Here is a 7,862-nt window from a genome sequence, read left to right on the forward strand (position 1 = left end):
TGTGGTTAAAGTGCACAGCTGTCGATTTCAAATTTAACACAATTTGAGAATGAAAAAGCAGTTGGGAAAGTTTTTCTTTTACTTTTGGACCTGATGGGAAGCCATTGGGCATGGAGATGTATTCCTCCTGCCTTCCAACACTCTCCCGGACATAAATGAAGAAGCTCCAAGGCTTTTGAGAGATAAGCAACCAGCCTGGTCTGGACCCCTTTGCTCATCACTCCTCCTTATCTGCAACTGGATTCCAGTTCAGTTCAGTGCTTAGTTATGGGTGTCTGCTTCTACCTCTACCAGCTGCTGGATGAAGGCTATAGGATGGCATATAAGTCAGTCATCAATCTCATTATCAGGGGAGGGCATTTAAGGTAGCCTCTCCTCTATTGCTTAGATTGTTAGCTGGTGTCAACTTTGTAGATCTCCACACATTTCCCTAGTGCCTGATTTCTCTGTAACAGCTGACCTGAACAATAGGGAGCTCTTGGTCACCAGACTGATAGCTGGGATACCAGTAAGGGACTGATCCAGAGACCATGAACATGGGTTTCAGTGAGGAGACCTCGGAAATCTACGGGACCTCCTGTAGTAGTTCGGTACTTATCACTAGCATATGTGTGGACTTTGGGAGCCCATTCCACATAGAGGGATACTCCCTGAGCCAAGGCACATGGGGGTGGGCCTAGGTCCTATCCCAAAGGCTATGATAGACTCTGATGACCCCCTATGGAAGGCCTCATTCTCCCTGTTGAGCAGAAAGGGTATGTGATAGGTAGGGTTTTAGTTTGGGGAGGTGGTAGGGGTGGAGGGGAGGAAGAGAGAACTGGGATTGACATGTAAAATAATCTTGTTTCTAATTCAATTAAAAACATCGGAGGAAAAAAGAGAGAGATAAGCAACCACTGAGATGTGAAAATCCATGGTGCTTCTTGGCTTAGGGGTTGGAGATTTGGCCTTGAGAGGTTTCTAAGCAAAGTGTGGGTGTCTTTGTTTCACTAGACTCAATAAAGTAAAATGATTATCTGGATGGGTCTTAAACTCATAGTCATTAAGATATCAGGACTCAGGCTTTGTACTCAGGGTCTTGGCCCAGGACAGTTGGGTGTCTTTTGATTCACTGTATAGAGTCTAACCCTTTCATTAGACATCTCTTGATTTTCAGGTCTCTCCCTCTATCTCATTCTTTTGTCTTGTAGCTTTGTCTCACTCATCTTTATCATATCCATTCATTCTTTGGCTTTTTCCCATTTCACTTATTTCTCTTTACTGCACATATCTTAGCTTTTAGAATCACCCCCAGTGTTTTCTGAAATTCCCTCTTTCTTCTAATCCTACTTTCCCATTTTCAGCTGTTCCACTGCCTCACCCTATAGCTACTTTAAAACATTTCCCATTGAGTTCTTCTTGTCACCAAATGAATAAAGGTTATAAATGATGCCTGACTGAACTGTTCAGAAACTTTATGACTTTTACCTGAGTATGTGGTTTCTGGCCATCGGCTGCTAGCTTGGAAATCTATTTACCTCTGACTTGCCTTCACCTTCCTCTTAGTAATCTTAACATCCTGAATGCTGTCCTCTGTCACAGTGAATACTCCTTCCACATAAATACAGTTTGTTTATCCATCATAGCTTCCTGTAAAAAATTGACATATGTTTGTAGATATTAGAAACATTTACCCAATAAATATTCTGAGTACATATAAAATAGTCACTGTGATAATCTACATGCTATTAGATGTTACATAGTTCTGTATCCTGAGAAAACACAAACAGCTTTCTAAAGTCTCTGGAAGAGATTTGTTTCAAAGGTGCATTTTAAAGAGGAGGTGATTTTAGAGAATATTTATTATGTAATACACAGCCAGACAATCACTGGGCTTGCCTTCAGCACATCACAGCCTACAGGAGTACCTTGAGTTGGATGAGAGAGAAGGACTGAGCTGGACAAGGGTGTTGCACACACAGACTTATTTGAGCTCAGAGAAGTCCAGATGATGGATGTCATGTAGTACATATAATAACATCTAACAAACCTTGATGAATCCACTTTATCGTTTGATTTTCAATTTTCCAAGAGGAGAGCTCAATCAATATCTTTCCCTCATCTTCTTTCAAGGTCAAGACAGAAGATAAATTAGTAGGTCTTGGTGAAAAGGCTTTTAGTGTTTATTGTGATAAACAAAGTTGTAAAGCTCTGTTGGATTTGTAGGATTTTTTGTGAGCACATCCACAGTAAAAGCCAAAGTTAATGACAACCTAAGATATCCTACATGGCTTTTTCTAACTAGCTCCCTTCCTTTGTAAATCACCTGCTATTTCCTGCCCGCCCCACCCCCTTTCTTCCCTGTCTGTGTACCTGCTACCTTTCTTTCAGTGGGCTGAACATATATTTGTCCCAAATGGGGCTTCCATATGCCCTGCCAGGAATGTTAATCTCCAGATGATCCCTCCCATTTTCTTTACTCCAAAAGATTAATGAGAAACCTTTCTCCCCATAGAGACTTCCCTGTTTCATTTCCTAAACATTGTACTCTTCTTACCATATTGCTCCTATACTCTAGCACTCAATATCTGTTTATTCACACCCATCTCCATGGTTCCACAGTTGTTTCTTTTTTGTTATTGTTGTTGTTGTCTTTTGTTTGTTTGTTTGTTTTTTGTTGCTGTTGTTTTTCGAGACAGGGTTTCTCTGTGGCTTTGGAGGCTCTGCTGGAACTAGCTCTTATAGATCAGGCTGGTCTTGAACTCACAGAGATACGCCTGCCTCTGTCTCCTGAGTACTGCCAGGCCTCCACAGTTGTTTCTAAGCTTTGCAATTTCCAACTTGAAATCCCTAGAGATCCTGGACAGAGTTTTGCATTTTCACTTGGCTTTGATCCTTAGATTGTGTGGCTGTTTTATATTTACTTATTTTTAATGTTTCTATCTCCCCACTTAACAAGTTTTAAATGTTTCAAAAATATAGAATAGTAAAAAAAAAAGTTAATGACAAGGACAGGGGAGATGTACATTAAAGAGATTACTTGCTTGACACCCTCCCGCATTTATCTGACCAGCAAGAAAACACATTTTAGGAGGGGGGGGGGCTGCCCTGGTCTTTAGCTAGTGGTAGTCAATGAATGCTGATAAAATTGAAAAGCCAAGATATTTTGACATTTGAGTGGTAGAAATTAGAAGTCAGTGCACTGCACCATGGTTCTCTGTAGGTGCAAGCTCAGGAAGTGCCTAGAGAGAATACAAGAAGATTCTGATAACCAGGAAGCCAGTATGTGGTCACAACCTATCTTTGCTGAAAATTATTTTTACTTAGTACTAAATTCAAAGTCTTAGAATGTGAAAAATCTCAGAATAAGTGTGCAAAACCAGAAATGAGTCAGTTTTCTCGTTTGCTGTTTGCTTTAAAAATAAAGAATATATATACATTATGCTCATATACATACACTCATATAAATAAGGGACGCATATGAGCATATAATATATATATATTATATTATATATATTATATATTATATATATAATATATATATTCCTTTCCATGTATGTATACAGATTGAATGAGGTATAACCATTTTCAGTGCACAATTTGGTAACACTAAGGATGTTGTACAATAGTTACTAGTGCCTACATAAGAATTGCCACTATCTGATTCTAGAACTAATTGTTCCTCCCCAATAGAATATGGGCAATATTTCTCCATTTGCTCGATTCTTAAACCTGACAACTTTTCTACTTTTGTCTCTCTGAATTTACTAGTCTTAGGACTTCATGTAAGTGGTGCTTTATAGTACATGTCTTTATAGTATATGTCCTCAAGATCCATCCATGTCATAACGTGTCAGCCCAAATACTCTTTTACTGTAAGTTTACATCACAATTTGTTTACCAGCTCATCTATTTATAAGCACAGATTCATTCTGCCTCGTGGCTATTGTAAACAATGGTGGTATGAATTGACCATGTTCCAATTATTCTGGTCTTATACTCATAAATAGAATCATCAGATCATATGATGAATTCATGAAGGATTTTCACACTATTTTCCATAGCAGCTGGACAATTGTACTCCTCAACAATAATGCAGGTTTCATTTTTTTGTATTCATGTCAACACCTTGTTTTGCTTTACAATAACTGGCCTAATAGTGGGTTTGATTTACATTTTGTAATGATTACTGGTATTGAACATTTTTTCATGTGTTCATGGCCATTTGCATACCATGTTGTTATTAAAAGAATGTGTGCACAAATTATTTGTCTATTTCTTGGGCTACTTGGAGTGTTTGTGCGTGTGTGTGTGTGTGTTGTGAATTTAAAGAACTCTTTATGTATACTAGATATTAATTCTTTGCCATACACATGACTCAAACATGTTCTTGTCCTGTGGTTTACTTTTTGCTGGTTGTTAGCATCCTTTGTTGCACAGAAGGCTTTATTTTGGTTCACTCTAGTTTATCTTTTTGTCTCTCATTGCCTACATTTTTTCTGTCTTCCAAGAAATCATGGTCAACTTCAATGTCCTGAAGCTGTCTATTATTTCTTTTAAGAAGTTTGCTTTAATTTTCTCCTCCTCCTCCTCCTCCTCCTCCTCCTCCTCCTCCTCCTCTCCTCCTCCTCCTCCTCCCCCCTCCTCCTCCTCCTCCTCCTCCTCCTCCTCTTCCTCCTCTTCCTCCTCCTCTTCCTTCCCCTCCTCCTTCTTCCATGTAGGGACTCTCTGTATAGTTCAAAGCAGCTTCAGAGTTTTACTCCTCTAAGACCACCATGCTCAGTTGATGTGCATTCTAATATCTAGTCTTCAGAGGGTTTTGTATTGTTTCATGTATAATTTCCAGGATTTTTAGCTGTAATTAGTAACATAATAAGAGGAAGTACTTCTACCCTATTTTCCCATCAACAGAGGTTGATAGTATATTTTTAAATGAAAACTATTAATAAATGAATGAGTGAAAAGGTGACTCAGTCAGTAAAGCACTTGCCTTGCAAGTATTAGTAAGTGAATTCAATCCCCAGCACCAATATAAAATCTGTGAGTGTGGCACTGAAATGACAGTGCTGGGAAGGCAGTGACAATGGATCCCTGGAGAGTGTTAGTCAATGAGTCCAGCTCCAAGTTCATTGAGAGACCCAGTCTAAAACAGTAAGATGGAGGTTTTGAGGTAGGCACCTAGTGTTTTTCTCTGGCTTTCACATGTACACAAGCACATACATAAATGAACACATGAAAACATGAATATATAACATACTCACAAATATTACTGACTGACATGTACATACAATTATGTTTGTTTATTACATATGGAGTTTATAGTTATATGAATTATACAACTATAATCTATATAAATTAATCATATATATATATAATTGTGACATATTTGCTGTCTTTAGAGAAGAGAGCTATGGCATAATTTTATTTTTTAATCGGATATTTCCAAATTACTGTGTTTTTCCTAAGCTACCTTTTTTGCCCAGTTTCCCCATTTTTCATGTTAATTAATGTTAGTTGGTCAATTTTATACCAACTGAAACTTTGGCCTTGAATGTAGAAAGTTAATGTTTATTGATATGTCAGTTTTTTTGTCTGCTTTCTACGGGAGAAGTTCTTTCAGTCAGCCTTACATAGTTCTCTATTCAGTCTTGTCCTCATAGTTTGAAGAGTTTCAGTTCGGCCTATTTTTCCATGCTCTTCAATCATCACACTTAGTTTCTTGATTTCCACTGTTTTCTCACAACCTGGAGTGTCTTTTAAATGTTATCCCAATAATGAGAGCAATTTTGGTTTCTTCCTTGGATACTATTTTTGTTTCTTCCTTAATCAGTAGTTTGAGATTGTGCTGCTATGGACAGGATGCATTCTCTCTAAATGTTCTTCCAACTTGTGAGTTCTATCTTACAAGTTCTTACTCATTTGTAGAGAACTAGACCATGGCTAAAAGTTTCTGGATGAAAGCTGTCATCTAACTCTAATGTTAGAAAAAACCACAAAGGCCACCTCTGGATGTTAATTTATTTGTTAATTATCTGGGAGTGGTTCTGGGTTTTCTTTAACATAAAAGTTTTCCTCTTACTAAATTTGTTCTTCTTATAGTCTCATATATAAGTATATATGTGCCTTCACTTACTATCACTCTCACTCTTACTTATTAACTTTCTACCCTTCTGTCTTATGTACTGGTACTGGTTTATAGTTGTGAGGAGACACCATGACCAAGGCAACTTTTATAAAAGAAAGAATTTCATTGGATATTTGCTTACAATTTCAGTGGTTAGTTCATTATTATCATAGTAGGGAGCATAGCAGCACACATTGCACTGAAGAAATAGCTGAGAGCTTTACATTTTGATTGGCAGGCAAGCAGGCAGAGAACCAGAGCCTGCTGTGGGCTTTTGAAACCTCAAAGTTTACATCCTTAGTGACATAGCACTCCCAACAAGTCCACACTCACCCCAACAAGGGTACATCTACTTCAACAAGGCCATACCTCCTAATCCTTTCAAACACTGTCACTGCTGGACTAAGCATTCAAATATATGCATCTAAGGAAGCCATTCTTATTGAAACCACTACACCTTCTAAGTCTCATACCTTACTTGTCTCTTTTTACTTTGTGACCCACTGAATTTAACCAGGGTTATCTGTGTGATAGTGGGTTTGCTACTATTCATTTGAGCATGGTGAAATTGTGGATGAGTGCCCAACTCAAGTCAACGTCTGCCCTATGTGAGATTCCATCCAGAGTTCATAGCTCAGCAGGGCATGGTAGGATGCCACAAGATCTACTTCAAGTTGCTTATTTAAATAATTTTAATATGTAAATCACATATTATGAATTTCAAAAATTAAAGAAAAATGAAATAGATTATTATATGCTATAAATTATAAAAAAGAAGAGGAACTTTGCAAACTATTGGTAATGGGAAATCTGTGATTGACTGTTGACAAACATAATCTTTTACAGGGTAATTTCTGATAGCCACTACTGCTGTGATCATGACTGCTATCTCATGACTACAAGACAGGATTTCACAGCTCTTCTCTCTATGTTCTAGAACCCCATCCTTTATTGTTCCCTCAGCCTTAGAGAAAGTAGTATGAATGTTTATTGAGGGTTGAGCCATGCCATTGATTGTTTTCTCAGTCTCTTGAGAAGTCATGTAACTCTAGATCCTGCCTGTTTTATTTGGTGTTGTATTTCTGTGAAGGGATACCATGACCAAGGCAACTCTTATAAAAAGAAAGAATTGAATTGGGGCTTGCTTACAATTTCAGAGGTTTAGTTCATTATCATCATGACAGGGAGAATGGGAGCATGTAGATGGAGATGGAGCTAAAGAAGTACCCGAGATTTCTACATCTGGATCCTTAGGCAGGAGGAAAAGACATGAGCATGAGCTTGTGAAACCTCAAAGCCCACATACAGTGATATACTTCCTCCAACAAGGCCATACCTCCCAATCCTTTTCAAATAGTGCCTCTCCCTGATGACTAAGCATTCAAATACTTTAGCCTAAGGCAGTTATTCTTATTCAAACTATCATTCTGCCTTTCTGTGCATTTCTCTGTTGAAGACCCAGAATAGCATCTATGTATTGGTATGGATGTGAGAATAATACCAGACACTATGTCACTTAAAATATACAGGAGTCTACTTTATACTTCAATAGATAGGAAGTAGATTTCTTCTTCATAAAGAAATTAGCTAGTGCTTTTGGTAGGCTGGAGTTGTGCTGAAAAGAAGATGAAACCAGGATCTTCTTAACAAAGTGGCAAGCTGAGATCATAAAGAGTGCTTACCTTTCTCACTTCAGAATTTGCTCATTTTGAGACTTTCTCAGTTCCACAAGACATTCATATATATATATATATATATA

Source organism: Cricetulus griseus (genome assembly GCF_003668045.3).
Source record: "Cricetulus griseus strain 17A/GY chromosome 1 unlocalized genomic scaffold, alternate assembly CriGri-PICRH-1.0 chr1_1, whole genome shotgun sequence".
NCBI lineage: Eukaryota > Metazoa > Chordata > Mammalia > Rodentia > Cricetidae > Cricetulus > Cricetulus griseus.